General features: G+C 37.4%; 1 pseudogene; it reads left to right on the forward strand.

Annotated features, from left to right (window-relative positions):
- The window catches only part of LOC113925610, a 94,342-nt pseudogene extending 78,640 nt beyond the window's left edge, over positions 1–15,702 (forward strand).
- Positions 15,703–19,554: the final 3,852 nt, after the last annotated feature.

Raw genomic sequence — 19,554 nt, forward strand, 5'->3', positions numbered from 1 at the left:
AGATAATGAGAAAAAGAAAAAGAGATTCCTTTATGTGCCAAGTACCATTTTTAGGTTCTGAGAATATCACGGTGGACCAGTTCTTGTTCTCTAGGAACCCACCATCTGGCAGGGGAGAGAGAGACAGGAACCTGAAACTATTAAACTTTGGTTTGTAAGAGTTTGTTTACTATAAGAAAATGAAATAATATGCTTTGGTAGCAGAGAGAAGGACATGGTTAATTCTCCTAAGGAATAAGAACAGGAAGTCAGGAAGGACTTTGCAGAAAAGAAAGTTCTGTAGTGAAGAATTAACGGTACCCAAAGAGACTTCTTCACTGTGTCCCAGATCTAGGAGATAATCTCTAAAGCCTTGAAATTTCTCAAGTTATAGGGGTGTCTTTGTTATTTATGGTGGGCTCCTGGACCATACCTGATCATTTTTGCTAATCAGGTGACTCAGGCTGGGAGCTGGCTATGACAGAAAGATTATCCATGTAATTGGAGGGTGGGGACTTTGGTTTGACCACAAGATTCAACTAATTGTGTCTATCTAGTGAAGACCCAGTAAAAACTAAGGAGACCAAAGTTCAAATGAGTTTCTGAGTTGGTAGTACTTCATGCATCTTGTCATACATGAATGACAGAAGGGTAACACATTCTTGAGGACATGAGAGATTTTCCTTTGAACCCGATCAGACTTTACCTTATGTGTTTTCTTTTCTTTGGCCAATTCAAATTTGAACCCTACAATTAGAGGTATAACACTTTTCTCAACTCCTTGAGTTGTTCCAGTGAATTATTGAAAGTGAGAGTTACTATGGGAAACTTTGGATTTGTAGTCAGCTAGTCTGAAAGAGGGTGGTCTTGGAAAACCCTATATTTGCAGATGGTGTCTAAAGTAGGGGCAGCCTTTTGGGGACTACTCCCTGAATGCTGCCTAAATATTTATTGTGATATTTAAACTTTAGTGGATAAATTGTAGATCTGGGCAACTTGATGAGAATTCACTTGGAGAAGGAGTAATCCTCCTATGAAATAATTCATTCCAATCTTAACATATCAAACCTCTAAGTTGTTGGAAGGAAAGGGTGTACTTAATGCATACTGTTTCACACTCAATTACATTTTTCCTACTCAAACCCATATTAGATTCTCATTTGAGTCATGGAAACTAGAGGGAGAAAAATAGAAGGACAGTAAATAAAAATTATAAGAGATTTTTCAATGAAAACTAAGGCTCTGGGACAGAAATAACAGTGCTTTGGGGCTATTTTGGACAGATGAGTTGGATTAACTCACTCATTTTGACTTCTTCCTACTATGCCATTTTTGTATTGCAGAGTTTATAAAACCAATAGCCAAATTTTATGATTCCCTTATCTAAATGTAATTTTGATATAATTGTGTAGGCCTTGATCTGGAAATAAATCCAGTGGGTAGAGAAACAGGGCATGAGCCATTTATTATCTAGGTGTTTAGCATAGCAGTGCTACCAGAAGCTGTGGATGTGGCTTCTCCACTTTGCAGATCATACCAAAATGGTATGATTCTGAAGCCAACCATTGTAGTGGTACTTCCACTTTCCACAGATAACATCCTGATCTTATCAGTATAATAAGCTCCCTTGGGATGTGCTTCTGAGGCGAGATTCTACAAGTCATTCCTGGGGGCTTTATATAGGGTATCTGCTTGGACTAAATGAATCTGCAAGTCAATTTTAACCCAATGCTTGATCTAGTTATATTCTATGACTAAACCCTCACTAATAAGCTATGCCAGCCTTCTAAATGAAGACACACACACACACACACACACATACACACACAAACAGGAGTCTATTTTAGGACAAAGACTAGAGATAAAAGCAGCTTGGACAATAGTAGTGGTAGTGGAGATAAGGAAGAATTGGAAACATTCAACATTTTGTATATGATTTCAATAGAACTTGGTAATAGGTTGGATGTGAGAGGTGAAGGAAAGCAAGAATAAAAAAAGGCTTTAGTTGTGGGGTTATTAAAAATTCTGTTTTTGTATATGCAAAGTTTAAGATGTCTGTGAGACCTACAAATGAAGATTGTAAATAGGAAGCTTAGAATGATGTTCAAGTTCAGGAGAGGAGTCAGAGCTACAGCTGAAGTTTGGTGATCAATCTGTCCTGGGATTGTATCCAAAGTCAGAGTCTTGGATGAAACTCTCTAGTTAAAAAATAAATAAATAAAATAAAATAATCAAAATATATATATATATGTATTAGAAGATATTCACAACCAATTACAATCATTGGGATTTCTCTTGCATCCACAGAATAAGTAAACGAGGAAGAGACAGCAGCAGTGGAAACTAAGCAAAGAGATGAGTGAAATTAGAGAAAAAGAAGAAATGTATGGTATCTCATTCAAGAGATAAGGATTTGGTCAATACTGTCAAGGGCTGATAAAATTTCAGATAGATGAGAAGAACAGTTATCGTTACTTTTGGCATAATGGAGATCAATGATGATGTTACCAAGAGCAGTTTGATAAACTAATAGGAATGGAAGCCACAGTAAAGCGGGATGAAAGAAATGCCAGCAACAAGTCCAGGCAAATACATTAAGAAGATTTACTAAGAAGAGTACCAGAGGATTGGGGCAATAATTGGAGTAGCATATTAGCTTGAAATTCAAGGTTTCATTCACTTTTATTTTGTCTAATAGGAGATAGTAGAGGATATTTGCATGCTGGAGGAATATTACTGTAATAAAGAGATAACATATATTAATTGCAAACAAAGTTGTTGTCAAGTTACAAGTGATGGAGATTTATTTATTTTTTTTAATTAAAGGAAAGACTTTGGGGGCACCTGGGTGGCTCAGTTAGTTAGGTGCCCGACTCTTGATTTTGGTTCAGGTCATGATCTCTGGGTTGTGGGATTGAGCCCTGCATCAGGCTCTGTACTCATGGAGTGCTTGACATTCTCTCTCTCCCTCCCCCCCCCACCCCTCCCCCACTCATGTGCTCACTCTCTCTCTCTCTAAACTAACCAACTAACTAACTAAATAAATCTTAAAAAAAAGGAAAGACTCTTTATGTTTCTTTTGTAATACAAAGGAACATAGAGGCTATGAGTATAGGCAGAAGTGGATTTTAGACATGGTGGTAGGAAGATGAGGGATTTCTTACTTTTTCAGCTGACTTACAAGGAGAGGCAGATGGCAGGAGTTGTTGGATGATCATGTAGTCTTGCTGTTACTGTGATATAACTGAGCCAATCCGAAAAGTGAATAATAATGGAATTGGTTCTGCTAGTCTTTTGAAGGAAGATGTCCTCAAGAATTGTGAGCCTCCTGATACATCAGTGTGTAACAATATGCAGAGTATTGCCAACCAAGGAAGCTTATGCAAGTTTCAGTGTCCATAGTTTTTACTGAGGTTTATTTAATAGGCAAGGTTGATTGAATTATTGTCCATATGGTTGAATTCAGTCCCCAGTCCTCTCCTCTCCCTGGAGGTCAAAGTCCTAACCCTCTAATCACATGTTTGGTCTTTATGGACAGCCTCCATTCTGGGTCATCTCATTAGCATAAACTGTCAGGTTTTGTCCCATTGGCCCTTCTTCCACCATTTGGGGTTCTTCTGGCTTCTACCATGAACATTATGTCTATCGTTCTAACAGCTGTCTTGCATCATGTGTTTACCTTGAAGATGAAAGACACATCCTATAAAACAGCTTGCAATACTATGACTTATGGGCCAAATCTAGCCCACCACCATTTTTTGTTTATATAGTCTTTTTGAAATACAGTCAGACCTATTGAACAGTGGGTATTGTCCAAACCTACCCTCATGCTACAATGGCAAAGTTACTTTTTCTTACTGAAGCAGAGTTGATTTTCATTAGTCATAATGGACCTATGTGGCCTGCAAAGCCTAAATTATTTACCTTGAGAAAAAGTTTCCCTCTCTTTGACCCCTTAATCTATAATGATAGAAGAGGTAAAAGAATTAATCTGTGTTCCTGGTAATTGTGGAGCTTCAATACCAGCCCTGGACTATGTACCTCCAGGCTGCGTTCAGTGAATAGAAAATACACTTCCAACTTACTAAAGCCACTGTGATTTTTATTTTTTTATTTTATTCATTTATTTATTGCTAAATGCAACCAAATCTAATCCTTAGTAATACATCTGGTATTTAGGAAAGACTTGATATCTAATATTTTAAAAGTTCTTTATTTTAAAAGTGAACACATTTAAATGTTTACCATGTCAACATTTTGCCATATGTCATTTATTTTCATTTTAGGGAGGTTTTAAGAACTTTTTGGTAATTTATGTCAAAGTCTCATTTTGTGAGCACTCATTAGGAAAGTGCTAGTTAGAAGAAAAAAAGTTAGAGCAAGAATTTTTAAGACAACTATTAATATCTTTCATTTTCCTCTAACATGATTTTTTTGATTCTCAATGAGCCAATATTTGCTGTGATCCAAAAGTATTCTGAGAATGTAGTCATTACTGTAAATATCCCATAGCAAAATATAAATTCTACTAATTACCATATGTCAAGTTAGAAACAAATTATCAGTTTGTTTTTCTGGGCTTAATACCAGAGATAATATTTTTCATAAAAAATACTATGCCTTCATTTTTTAGAATATTCAAAATGTTCACTTAGTTTTTGAACATTTTATCTAAAATGTTAATAACATCTGGAGTATCTTCACTGATATTGAACAAATGTTACATTAAGTTTTAGTGTTATTAAATCTTACAGTAGATCAAATAACATCCCAATCTACATCAGGCAAAGGCTGTGGTTACGATAATTTACAGTAGTATTTCAACATAGTTCCATAATTACACATTTACTTAACCAATTAAGCATGAAAGTGGCATTATTGTCAGCAATATGATATATGACCTGAACATAATTTGGTTAATGAGGAACAAGAAATGCCTGCTAAGTAGGGCAGGTACTCTGTTAGCAGAGGATTGCTAATTGCCCCTGACATATGTCAGATTGAATGGTCCTATGTTAATAAAAAAAAAAAAAAAGCTGAGTGGATAAATTATATTGAAAACAGGCCTCTTTTTATTTGTAAAATGTTGGTAAACATTTAATTCTAGAAAGTTGAAAAAAAAGTATTCAATAGACAGTAATTGTAGACATTGTGCAAATTCTCCTGTGTACTCAATGATAAATAACTGCTGACATTTCAGATTTTTGTCTGTTATGAACTTCTAGAGAAAAATCTTTACTCCCAATTTCTAATTATCTAGACTCCCAAATGTATCCACCCACAGAATCCCCTGGCTTAAGTTGGAGCCAAATCTTAACTCATAAAATCCTTTTAACTCCCTCAACTCTTTCTCCTTTCCTACAAATAAGCAAGACAATCAACATTTTACCTGAAGAAGAGAAAACTGTTGAAGGGAACAGATTTTTGAATTCTTGTTGTCAGATTTCAGTGAAATTCTTTATTGTTGATTGACAAAGAATTAATGCAAATCTAAGCAGTCCAAAGGATGCTGGATTTTTTTTTTTTGCTTGTGTGTGTGTGTGTGTGTGTGTGTGTGTGTGTGTGTGTTTAAGGGGATTTCTGCTAGGAAATACAAAATATCAGAAAAACATATAAATTATGAAATACAAGGTATTCATCTGCACTTACGAAAAACAGAAAAGATTCTAATGACTCAGCTTGTAGTCTCTGAGATAATTCAGTATGGTTTCTAGAGCTTGGATTTGTGGCTGTATCTAACCTGCATTAAAACATATGGAAATGGTCTATATGAAATGTTAATTATGAACTCATCTTTTGTGTTAAATGTTCTTTGACATGTACTTTGTTAATATGACTGTTTTTAAAATGCTATGTTAAAGGAGCAGTTTAGCACAGAAATTATAATATCATACAGTTCTTATACCTCCTAGATTTATCATTTTGGTAAATTTATTTTTTATTTTTTAAAGATTTTTTTATTTTTAGAGTGAGAGAGCACATGGGGTGGGGAAGGGCAGAGGGAAAGGGAGGGAATCTCCAGCACACTCCCTGCTAAGTGCAGAGCTCCACACAGGGCTCGATCTTAGGACCTTGAGATCACATCCTGAGCTAAAATCAAGAGTCAGTCTCTTTACTGACTGTGCCACCCAGGCACCTTTCATGTTTGTCAATTTAAATAGCTTCTCTGAAACTCTCTTCATTGTAATGAAATTGTAATATTATTACTGATCCCATAAACTCATCACACAAAAATGGTAATTAACATTTGCATGTAAGAGTCCTCTCCTCATCCCTATTTCATATCCCTTTCCCACCACCATTCAAAAAGACTGTTTTCTTCTAAAAACATAATACATTTAATTTATAGAAAATATGTAATGGCCACATTAAGAATTAACATAGTGTGTCAGTTTTACAATTTGTTGAGAATTTAGTTATAAGCACTAAATTTATTTTGAAAAAATAACATATTTTTAAAATTTTTTCCAGGTTTATTTCTACACCCAATTTTGGTTAGGTTCCTTGATATATAGAAATAATTTTAAATATTTCAAAAGTTTTAAACATAATTTAAATTTAAACATAATTTAAATATCAAATTTCTCAAATATCTTGTTTTATGTTTGGTTCTTTGATTTTCTCCCCAATGGTAAAATTTATTAGACATACCCCAATAATTTTCTTTCATGTTCCTTTAAAATAAAGGTAAGTAAATATGACCAAAGAAGTTCAAAAGTATTTTTAGTTTTCTTATTTTATATAAGTGGAAAATAACAAAGACTTAATACTTTTTTATATAACACATAATGAAATTCCGTATTGGTTTGTGCAGGGACTATTGTGTACTAAAACTTCAAACAATTTATAATTAAGTTAGATTTTATGAAAAATGTAGTGTACTTATTTGGTAAGTAATAAAGGCATCAAACTCTGATTTCTTAAATAAAAAAGGCTTCCTGATGTTCCTTTTATCATGATAAGTTCAGAAAATTGTGTTCTGAACTCTTTCCATTTGTTATTTTCCAACCATATTTTATTGAAAATCTATGACTCATATCTTGGCACTATTTCTAATTGAAATTAGTTAGTTCTAGCTTGTCTGAAAACAAGTTTGCAAGTCTTAGGTTTTGCCTGACTTTCATAAAGAGCAAATGTTATGTGAATGTTTAACTTCTTTGCAGTCTGGTCCTACCCAAACTGTTCATATTTATTTCTTACTTTCCAACCAGTTTCCTTAGCTCTAGGAACTCTGTCCCTCTGCACAAAGATGGTGGATTCTAGACATTTCAGCTTCTATTCTAATGCTCAAGTTTTACATTTGTTTAGAATCCCCTCTTCACTTAACTGTTTTAAATCACTCTGACTTTTCAAGATCTTTTGTCTCATTTCTGTTGGAATTATTTGTGGCTACTCTATTTGATGCCTCATTCTCCAATACCCTATAGAGATTGAAATCTGCCCCTGTGAAATTCAGCAATGAACCATTTAAGTTCATATCTGTTTCTGTATTTGTTTCATAAATGTTAGGTCTATCTCTCAAATAGTTTATGGTCTCTGGGAGGGGAGAACAGCCTATTTTATTTTTTTTATTTTCTCCTCTATCTCCCACAGTTATAGTTAGAGAAAACTGTTAACGGAGGATAGTTAGAAGAAAGGAAGGCAGGGACGAGGGGCAGGCCCATCCTAAGAGGAAACTACCCTTAAAAGGAAAAGGACCCCATCCTGTTATTCTATACCACCCTGAAAGGAGTCCTCCATCCTTTCCCATGTAAACAACTACCTCATAGGTAGATGAGTGCTTGGATGAAAACCTGAATCGGTGACAGGCACATGGAGTGTTAATTAGATTGAAGCAGCCCACCAACAATCTCATAAAAACCCCTAGACTTAGAAACTGCAAGGACAACCCTCTTGGGTCTCCTCCCTCTTCGGGAGCTTTATACTGTCAGTCAATAAACTGATGTGGGAAACAAAGGAAGAATAAAAATTATTAACTTTCCTTACTACCTAGAGTCCATTGACAAGTCCTTGAAACAGGCAGAGTGACATTTCTCTAGGGACTCAACTGCCTTGATGTTGACACTTTGCTAAGGGCAAAAGGCAATCCTAGCCTCACCCCAAACCCCCACACCGGGATCCTGTAAGTCTACTTTAACATATAAAAATTCCTCTGAAAACTTCCTTTATCTCTAAACCCCCCCAAGATACATGTCAGCAATCATCTCCCAAGCATATGGCCCACCGATATACATCTCTGAAGGGTCTCATGACTAAGGTTTTATTAGACGGTAATAAATGACCTTTCCCCAATAATAACAACCCTCTCAAGGTCCTGGAAACTTTGCTTCCAAAATTCCTTAGAGATTTATGCTATCCCTAACCCCCTCCCAACTTGAAAGTATATAATAAGGCACTCTTCATGACCCCAGTGCAGCTCTTTCTGCCCATGGGTCTTGTCCCCATGCTTTAATAAAATCACCTTTTTGCACCAAAGACATCTCAAGAATTCTTTCATGATCATTGGCTTCGAACCCTAATGTCTTTTCTACATCATAAACTTTACTATCACTCAATAAACTTGGCTTTGCTGCCCACCACTCTTTGTCTAGACTACCTCTTCATTCTTCGAAGCAGTGTACCAAGAACTGTGGGCACTGAAGGAAAAGAAATCCTGAAACAGTATGGCCAACCTTTATACATTATATTGCTAATTAACTTCCAGGACTTACCTGTGTGATTATATGCTGAGGATTCAACATGGTGCCTGTCTTGTACACTATGAGGGTTCAGTGATTGGCAACCATTTTTATCATTATTACTTCCTTTGTCTTGCTCTTATTTTTTTTAATTTACATTTTCAGTATCCCTGTTGAAGTTGTATCCATTGTATATAAAGTAGATTCTCTAGATCTTTCTTCTTTTCCAGATTTGCAAATTGTGATGTGTTTGGGGATTAGGGCTCTTCACACCTCTCTCTATGCTCTCTCACTTCCTCCCTCCCTCATTACTTTCAGAAAACCCTTGAAGGAAAGAGAGATTGGTGTGATTATAGAGTGGAAAGGATAGAGGATGAATGGAGATATCATTATTTTTAATTTTGTTTTTATTTTTCAGGACGAGGGGATATAGAGATTTATGAAAGGAAAAGGTGTGGGTAAATGTAGATGTTCACAAAGATGAAGGAAGATGTAAAATTGAGGGAGACAATATCAGATAGCCTCAATGTTCTTGATGATGCAAAGGCAGGATAGTCATCAAAGACAGGTAAAAAAAAAAAAAAAAAGTTGTGTAGGACTCTTGAGAATTTTGAAGATTTTGTACTGTCACCAAGCAGAAAGAACTAAAATGTGACTTCAGGAAATAAATAAATAAATAAATAAATAAATAAATAAATAAATAAATAAATAAATAAATAACTGTGCTGGAGACTTTATTGAAGTTTTGAGGTAAAGTGCTTTGCGTTAAGACCAATATTTTCATCTGAAAACGATATGATTTCTGATTTGTGATAACTCAAAATCTAGTTTGGGAAAAGTGTTTAAGGTATTAACTTCTGATAATGTCAAGCTATAATGAAGTGTTGCAGGATGAGATGTCCCCAAATGTGCCATTTTGGCATAAAGATTATTTTGAGTTAAAGGTAATAAAAAATGCAGCAGATGCAGGAAAAGACTTCTGCCTCCCCATCCTGGCCTAACTTTACATTGGAAAGGAGAGCTTGCAACAGGAAGAGAACTATTAACAGAGACTCCCCTTTAGGGAAGAAACTTATCTACATAATAGAGCAACCTTATTTTCCCCCAAACATCCCTTTTCACCTTGCTAATGAGCTTTCTCCACCCTGTATCCTCAGACCCTGCCCCTCTCCTTAACTCAGATAAGCTTCATGTTGCCTCACTGTCTTTTCAAATCTAATGTCCATGTGGACTCCCTATACTTATGTCTACTAAATTTGATCTTCTCCTGTTCATCTGTCTCATGTCAATTTGATTCTAAGTCGAGCTAGAAGGCCCATAGGGCAGAGGAAGATCTCCCTCCCCAACAGTAACAATAGAAAATATGCTAAGGACTTCAAAGAACTAAAATTTTACTTTCTCAAAACACAAGTAGGCAGATTTCTGAGGCCGTAGTATTGTCTATCTTGGGAAATCACAAAGTCCAAGAACTGGCTTACCTATTGTGGCCTTTCAAGAGTTTTTACTCATTCAGTGTCACACAAACTATGCATAGGTATAAAAGTAAACTTGACAAAGTTTGTATTTTGAAAAGTTCAAACTCTGCTAGAAGAAAAGTGACACATATGCAAGCAGCATGATACTAAATTAAAAGCGGTATGTCTTAAAAGATATGTGGACATTCAAGCATGGGAAAAGAACTTGTTACTGAATATATACTACTCTGATTCTAAGATTGTGTCTATGCCACCAAAAGTCAAGTTAGTTATCTTGATTATTTTGATGGTCAATTTCAGATTGTTTTTCATTCACCTACCTTTCCTGAATATCAGGAAGTAGTAGAGGATGGTGATTAGGGCTTATATCACAATTCTCTTTAATACCTATAAGCTTTTGGCAGGATTCTAAACAAGTATTAACTTCTCTCACTTTTCTTTTGACAATGTTGAACTTTATCAAAGCCATTATCCTGGAAAACAATGTTTGTGAAATCTCCCACACATTTTGATTTTGTTATTCCACGATACACCAAATGGAAAACACAATCCTTCCTCATATAATTTAGATAGTCTTAATGTCCCATTTGTTTGCTTGTAATAATACCAGACAAAGCAACTCTAAATTTCCAAACTTTGCTTCATAAATGATTAGCTGAACTATTTTGTCCTCACTGATGAATTAGAACAGAATAGTTGTTAATTTTTGGTTAAGATTCTTTCCTTCCCCCTTGCTCTGAACTTTGGCCCACCCTCAGTTTAGGCCAGAATGAACCCTTTCTTAATGGCCTCTCTCTAGATCTCAGAGTAAAAACTTCTTGATCTGCTATCAGATTACTGTCACCTCCATTTGTTTATCCCATTCATTCCACTTATGTACAACCAAATCTTTCTAGCCTTTTTACTCCTGCCTTTGATACACTTATAGATCTTTTTGTAGAAGTTATCTCCCTATTGCAATAGTTTCCCTCCCTTTATTTTTATAATCTATTCAAATAAATCTTCCCTTACATAATTTTATGTTTTTGTTTTGTTTTGTTTTTCATACTTCTCTAAAAATTTCCACAAAGTTTAATTTTCCCTGAGCTATGCTATCTGGAAAACAGCAAAAGATACAGTTAAGAATTCTCCCCCCCACCTTATTGTGTTCCAAAAGAGCGCCCTTGCCCTTGTCCAAGAAAAATTGAACCAGATGGAGTTAATCAGGCAAGGAAGACTTTATTCAAGACTATTGCAACAGGGGAGAGAAACTGAAATCAACTCCACTGAAATAAAAGGCAGGAGAGATTTTAAGTGCCCAGTGAGCTAGTGGAAAAATATTGGAGGTCCTTAGGGAGAGGTTAGCAATGTGATTAGTTGTGTTTGCTAATTGGTGCTTATCTAAGTTGGGATCCTACCCAGACTAGGGATTGGGGGTCCTTTCTTTCTTGATGACTGCTTTTCAAAATCTGAGAAAAGATTTATATCTCAATAGAGAAAAAGAATTTAGAATTGCAAGTTTTCTAAAGTAAATTATCTAAGAAAAAGGAGGTCAAGGGCCTAGAGATAAGGAGCAAATGGTCTAAAGTATAGCTAAACTGAAAGGAACTTTAAGGCTGTCATGGTACTTTGCATATTCTGAGATAAAAGCCATCTCTATCTTTCTTCAGTGACCTGGAGAAGATGCTTCTTTCTTCCTCATGCTTGCCATAGTAATAAAGGATGACTTCTTTATTTATCTGCCTCTCTAAAACCCCAGGGCTCTCTTCCTTTCCTTTGAGACTTTCTTCATTAATGAATGTTTTCCCTACCATAGTAGCCTAGATAAAATCCTTTCCTCGTCTTCTGTTGCATTTTGTCTTTCACAAGGTAACATACTACACCATTTCAAATTTTAAAAAGATTAAATGAGATGATTTAAACAAAGCACTTAGCATGATACCTGAAACATAATTCACTTTTAAATAATCAAATCTGCGAGTAAAATTATTTTGAGTATCTAAGAAAAGTTGTCCTTTAAACAAGTGTCTAATTCTATTAAGAAATAGTTTCATATGACTTCCCACAATTAGATATAGATGGGATTATGTCTCCCCTTAACCAGGTGATGAACTTAAGTGAAAGCAAGTTTCAAATTGATACCAATGCATGTATAAGCATTCTTAGCAAAGAAGCACAAATCCTCATTATTAACCTGTTTTTCCTAAATTGCCCCAGCTCTCTTTCCTCAGGCATTGTGACAAGTACCTTGTGAGGAAGTTCACTCTGAGTCAAGAAGAACCATATTCTGATGGCAGGCCAGGCAAATATCTGGTGGGACCAGACAATAGAATCCTCCCTTAGTGACTGGAGGATGATAGACATGAGACCAACCAGAAATTTTGACCTTGAGATTAGTTTAATAAGTTCCAAGATGCAGGGTCTGCTGAATTCTTATATTCTTTTACACAAGAATAGCAAGATCCCTACAGATTTTCTAGGCAAATTTTTTCTTGAATTTATTTCACTAACAAAAAATTATGTATAACATTACTCATGCTAATTACTGAACCCTCTATGTAAAGTTAGATGAAACCATTTAGGTCTTTTGCTATAACCTTTAGAGTATTGAGTCCTGATTGGAGCCTTTCAAGTGCTTACCAAAAACCCCTTGGATATGAATTCCTGATTAAAGCACTTCAAATGTTAACTAACAGCCTTTAGATTGGTACTTTGCTCTAACTTGTATAGCAATACATTCTACTAATCCTAACAAACCATTGTTAAAGTAAGTAATATATTAGACACCATTAATATTCTTATATTTTGTTTTGTTTTATGTGCTGAATAATGAATTTGGATCTACATAAAGCCTTGCATTGTTTCTTACCCACATAGCCTTTTATAGTACACAGTAAATTTTCTTCTGCAGGCCTTTTCCAACATTTTGAAGAGATGACTTCTAAGCAAATGGACTTGGAACATAGGATTTTACTTCACTGAATATTTCATAGGTCAGTCTTATGCTGGTTAGTTTTTAATTTTCAGTGATGATATCTACTTATTTTCCTCATTGAACATATTTTAAGTATATGGGAAATATTTGAAGACTTGATGAAATTGCAGTTGATCTGAGTAAACAAGCTATGTTCTGTATTAAACGAAAGAAGGGAGGAAAGAAAGAAAAGGAAGGAAGGAAAAGCAAGGAAGGAATGAAGAGAAAGAAAGAAAGAAGAAAGAAAAAAGAAAGAAAGAAAGAAAGAAAGAAAGAAAGAAAGAAAGAAAGAAAGAAAGAAAGAAAGAAAGAAGGAAGGAAGGAAAGAAAGAAGGAAAAGGAAAATAAAGAAAGAAAGAAAGAAAGAAAGAAGAAAGAAAGAAAGAAAGAAAGAAAAAGAAAGGAAGAAAGAAAGAAAGGAAGGAAGGAAGGAAGGAAGGAAGGAAGGAAGGAAGGAAGGAAGGAAGGAAGGAAGAAAAGAAAGAAAGAAAGAAAGAAAGAAAGAAAGAAAGAAAGAAAGAAAGAAAGAAAGAAAGAAAGAGAAAGAAAGAAAGACACGACAAGAAAAGAAACTAAAATATGGGCGGTTGAGCCAGTTTCCAGGGCCGCTGGTGTGACGTGTCCCGCGCTTGGTGCAGCAGGAAGTGGAGGCGATGGTGGCCTGAGTTCCCCGCGCCGGCCCGGCTCCTCTCCCGCTGCTGGCGTGCTCGACTTCTTCACCATTTTCTTCAAGGGCGGGCTTGTCCTCTGGTGCTTCCAGGTCCTGAGCGACTCACGCACCTGGCCCATTAATGCGTTGATTCGTTCTGTGCTGCTACAGGAAAGGGGAGGTAACAACTCCTTCATCCATGAGGCACTCACACTCAAGTATAAACTAGACAACCAGTTTGAGCTGGTGTTCATGGTTGGTTTTCAGAAGATCCTAACACTGACGTATGTAGACAAATTGATAGATGATGTGCACCAGCTGTTTTGGGACAAGTATTGCACAGAGATCCAACAGCAAAGTGCTTTAAGTCTATTGAATGGCACTTTTGATTTCCAAAATTACTTCCTGTGGCTCCTTCGTGAAGCAGAGGAGAGCAGTAAGATTCATGCCCCCACTACCATGAAGAAATTTGAAGATTCTGAAAAGGCCAAGAAACCTGTGAGGTCCATGATTGAGACATGGGGTGAAAAGCCCAAGAAAAAAGCAAAGAACAGCAAAAAAAAAGGGGGGGGGTGCAAGAAGGAGAGTTTTGATGGCCCTTTGGCTACCAGCAAAGCAGTTCCTGCTGAAAAGTCAGGTTTCCCAGTGGGGCCTGAGAATTGGGTAGAACTTTCCAAAGAGGAGCTCATACACAGGAAGAGAGAGAAGTTCATTCAGAAGCATGGGAGAGGTCTGGAGAAGTCCAACAAGCCCATGAAATCAGATGCTCCAAAGGAGAAGGGCAAAAATGCACCCCGGGTATGGGCACTGGGTGGCTGTGCTAACAAGGAAGTCTTGGATTACAGCCTTCCCACCACCAGTGGAGCCCCTGAGGTTGCCCCACCTGAGGACATCAACTTGATTTGAGGGACTGGGTGTGGAGGGCAGCTTCAGGATTTGGACTGTGGCAGCTCAGATGATGAAGTGGCTGCTCAAAACACCACCAAACCTAGTGCTACCAAGGGAACTCTGGGTGGCACGTTTGGGATGCTAAAGGGCCTTGTGGGGTCCAAGAGCTTGAGTTGTGAAGATGTGGAGTTTGTGGTGGATAAGATGCATGATCATCTCATTGCTAAGAATGTGGAAGCAGGCATTGCAGTCCAGCTCTGTGAATCTGAGGCCAACAAGTTGGAAGGGAAGGTGATGGGGACATTCAGCAAGGTGACTTCCACAGTAAAGCAAGCCCTACAAGAGTCACTGGTGCAGATTCTGCAGCCACGGCATCGTATAGACGCTGGATGCCCAGCGTCATCAGTGCCCTTATGTTGTCACCTTCTGTGGCATTAATGGAGTGGGGAAGTCTACTAATCTTGCCAAGATTTCCTTCTAGCTGTGTTAGAGAATGGCTTCAGTGTCCTCATTGCTGCCTGCAACACATTTCGTGCAGGGGCTTGGATCAGCTGCATGCCCACACCCGGTGCCCGAGTGTCCTACATCTCCCGGAGAACCACGGCTGCCGCCCACACTATGGTGCAGTTGTTTGAAAAGGGCTACGGCAAGGACACTGCGGGCATTGCCCTGGAAGCCACTGCCTTTGCACATAACCAAGGCTTTGATGTGGTGCTGGTGGACACAGCTGGCCGCATGCAAGACAATGCCCTTTTGATGACCGCCCTGGCTAAGCTCATAACTGTCAACACACCCGACTAGCTGTAGTTTGTGGGGGAGTCCTTAGTAGGCAATGAGGCCGTGGACCAGCTGGTCAAGTTCAACAGGGCCTTGCCTGACCATTCTATGGCTCAAACACCCCCGCTCATTGATGGCATTATCCTTACCAAATTTGATACCATTGATGACAAGGTGGGAGCTGCTATTTCTATGACCTACACCATAAGCAAATCCATCATCTTTGTGGGCACTGGCCAGACCTGCTGTGACCTATGCAGTTTCAATACCAAGGCTGTGGTGGCTGCCCTCATGAAGGCTTAACATGGCTCTTGCCCAAAACCAAAGCCCCTCTTCCTGTATCAAGAATGTGCTTTAGATTATGTGAGCAACTTCTCTTCAGTGTAATACAGAGGCAGTGAGGAGAGATCCATGGGCTTGCAGCTCCCCCTGCCCCACTCCCTGGAAGCCCAGCCTCCACCTGCAAGGAGGCCTTAATCATGTTACAGTCCACTGCCCATCGCTCCCTTCCCTGATAGTCCTCCCCTTCTACTCAGGCATTCCCTTCACTCTGCCCACACACACAGTCTCATTATAGCTTTAATCAACGGTTGGAAGATCCAACACCGGAGCTTTGCTAATTCACATGGTCACAGGGATGTCTGAGCACAATGAGCCGTCAGGAGACTTCCAGAGCCAGCTCTGGCTTCTCCCTTGGATACATAGCTTTCAGGTTCCTGGGGCCTAGGAGGATACCCACCACACTGTGGTAGTGTATGGCTGCTAATTCTGATGATGACGCCATCCCCACTGTTTCCTCAAAACATCAGCTAGGCCAGAGTGATTTGTTACAAATGAATGAAAGGAGTTCCTGCTTCTCTCAAAAATGAAGGGAGTTGAGCTGCAGTATTGCATTGGGCTTCTCAGCCTTCCAACTCTTCCCTGCTCCCAGAATCCAGATGTAAGCTTTGCGCGTTCCTCCTTCCTGAGAGAGAAGCCGGAAGGGGTCAGAAGGCTATACAAGCTGTCCCTCTCCCCCACCCGACTCCTCACCTGAGCGGATCCTGGCTTTTCCCCATCTGCCTCTCTACAGTGCCTGGTAGACAACTGCTACATTGAAGAATACAAACCTCTTGTTAAAACTTATCCTGTAGCTTGGTATTACACATGTGCTATTAGTGCAATAAAGTGAAGGCTGTCTGCCCAGAGAAATACATAACTTATATAAGAAAATAAATTTAATAAGTAAATTGCCAAAAAAAGAAACAAATATGGTAGAGATATTAAACAGAATAAATTTGTTTAGCCAATTTTTATTTTATTTTTTTAAAGATTTTTATTTATTCATGAGAGAGAGAGAGAGAGAGAGAGAGGCAGAGGGAGAAGCAGGCTCCCAAGGAGCAGGGAGCCCGATGTGGGACCCGATCCCAGGACTCTGGGACCTGAGCCGAAGGCAGACACTTAACGACTGAGCCACCCAGGCGCCCTAGCCAATTTTTATTTTAAATTACATATAAAATGCCAGCAATGTAAAAATGAGAAGTAAACATCAAAATAGTTTTCTTCTGAAAGGCCTAAATGTACTCTTTTTCGCAGAGTGCCAAAAGAACTAAAAAACAACAAAATAAATATTTTTAAGGTGCTGCGTCAGCTCTTAAAACAGACAGTACTGACATTTTGAGGTGAGCAAGGAGAGAAAAAAAAAACCTCTTTACTGTTTCTTGTTGTGGTTCTTTATTTGCAACATCATCCACATATCTACCAGTTCTCTTAAGGAAAGCAGACAATGGCAAGCAACATTTGATTTTGAGTGGTTGAAGTATTATGAGGGCAATTTTTGAAAGGAAATATTTGGAAAAATAATTTTCAAAGCATCAGCAAAGCAAAATTATCAAGGAGGAATTAGCATGTTTTCTTTGTTAAAAAGTTGCTTTCTGATTGCTTGATATTTACTTTACTCTGCCCTTGAAATTTTCATGTTTCATTCTCCTTACAAAGTATTTTGCTAGGCTACTGGTTCAGATAGGTGGTGTAGAACTTTAATCATGGTGCAGTATGCATAATGATTTTAGGCATGTGTGGGAATAGGTAGGGATGGAAAGGCCCAGGATTTCATTTATGCTTACTTATTTTCTCCAGTGCATACAAGTATTAATTGGTTAATAAAATTTATTAATCCTTAATTATTCATCATTTTAGTAATATTTTCAAGTTAAGTAATTGTCTATTGAAAGACCTATTCTGACATTTACACACGCACATACTTGTGTGTATCGCTAAAGAAAGACTAGTTTGTAATCGGTACAGTTACATTCTGCAAAAACTAAGAAATATTTTTTTAATTTTCTTTTTAGATTTTATTCACTTATTTGAGAGAGAGAGACAGAGATAGTGAGAGAGACCACAAGTGGGTAGGAGAGGGAGAAGCAGGCTCCCGGCAGAGCAAGGAGCCTGATGTGGGACTCAATCCCATTTTCTTTTTTAAAAAATATTTATTTGAGAGAGAGAGAGCAAGAGAGAACATGAGCAGGTGGAGAGGCAGATGGAGAGGGAGAGGAAGACTTCCCCACTGATCAGGGAGCCCGATGCAGGACTCGATCCCAGGACCCTGAGCAGAAGGCAGATGCTTAACCAACTGAGTCACCCAGGTGCCCCATAAGAAATATTTTCTACTGTATAGTATTTCCACTAGAGACAGGGAAGTATAGTTAGTAATAGCTCTTTTGTTTTTACTTCTTATTCCCAAATATCTATATCTTCTAGCATAGCATCCAAGTTGGAAGGGGGAAGGGGGTAACCTTTCCCAACTCTAGGTGCATGTGTTTTAGGAATGACTAGACTAACCCTACACATGTAGTTCTTAAAAACAATGCAAGATCCAAGCCAGCCCAATTTGCATTACATCCCTGTGTCCACAATTATTAACTCAAGTTTGCATAAATGATGGTTGGTTCAAAGAGACAAACTCTCTGAATTCTAGATTTGGTAAGCTGATACGAGGTGGGTCTGGCACATTAGTAGTTATTCTGGCATTGAACAATACGAGAATGTTTGAGAATCAAGCCAATGTAAAGAAATCAGAGTGAGACCACAAAAAGAACAACAAACACAGGGTCCTAAATAGTTTGAGCACCAAGATTTAGCTGTATGAGATATCCATTCTTAGAACTTTCATTTCATCTACATAAAATAATTTTCCTTATTTGATAACATGAATTTAAGGAATTCTGCCACTTGAAAACAAAGGATCTGGTCCACATAAAGAGAGCAACTCAGATGACTGAGCCATGATCTCCTGTAAGAACTTGCTCTCATCCTCAGCTTTTACTAACCCAATTCATGTGTTCTTTATCACCCTTAAATTTTGCATTTGAGACATGCTGTGACAACTGTCTTTCTTCTTTTGCAGAGTTGTGGAGACTATTTCTTGGGATTCCACAACAATACATTTTACTTAGATTGCAATGGGATATGTTTGATTCTGCTTTTCTGTCAAACTCATAAAGTGTAGAATGCTTTATTTCTCTCATCTTTTTAATATATATATTTTTCAGTTTGAAAATCCACCTTCCTTTGTTGCATAAAACTCCTTAGAATTCAGTTTCCATTTTCAAAATTGAATCTGTGCTATAAATTATAAATACTTCAGTTGTAGAGAAAATGCAGTTAAAAGAAGGTAATACTAGACTTTCAGTGTCTTGAGATTGTGAAGTATTCATTACTTTGGAAAAACTTAAATAAAAAATGTTCTGTCATTAATATTTTTTTTGGTTGTTGTTATTATTCTCTTTATTTTTCAGGTGTTTCCATACGGACATTCAAATTCATACTGTGTTTGCTCCTATGCTTGAAGAAACAACATCATAAAAAAATAATAGAAAGTATTTCTAATTCTAAGAAAAAGATTTTTCTGTTGTTTTTTCTTTAAATTTTGCTTTAATACCTTGTCTTTTTCAAAGGTAAATAGTTTAAAACTGGATGATTTTCTTTGAATGACTCTTTCTAAGAGGAGGAAAGGGTATATGCGTTTGGCCCTTTAGAGGAGGGAAATGTGTGCTTGTTTTGTTGTGTTTGTTACTTATTTTGCTTCTGTCTTTTACAATTCCCACAAATTATCAGCCACTAGGGAAAGCTGATGTTCAATAGGCACTTCATTTGAGTTATTGTTTTTGTCAT

Source organism: Zalophus californianus, chromosome 2 (assembly GCF_009762305.2).
Source record: "Zalophus californianus isolate mZalCal1 chromosome 2, mZalCal1.pri.v2, whole genome shotgun sequence".
Classification (NCBI taxonomy): Eukaryota; Metazoa; Chordata; class Mammalia; order Carnivora; family Otariidae; genus Zalophus; species Zalophus californianus.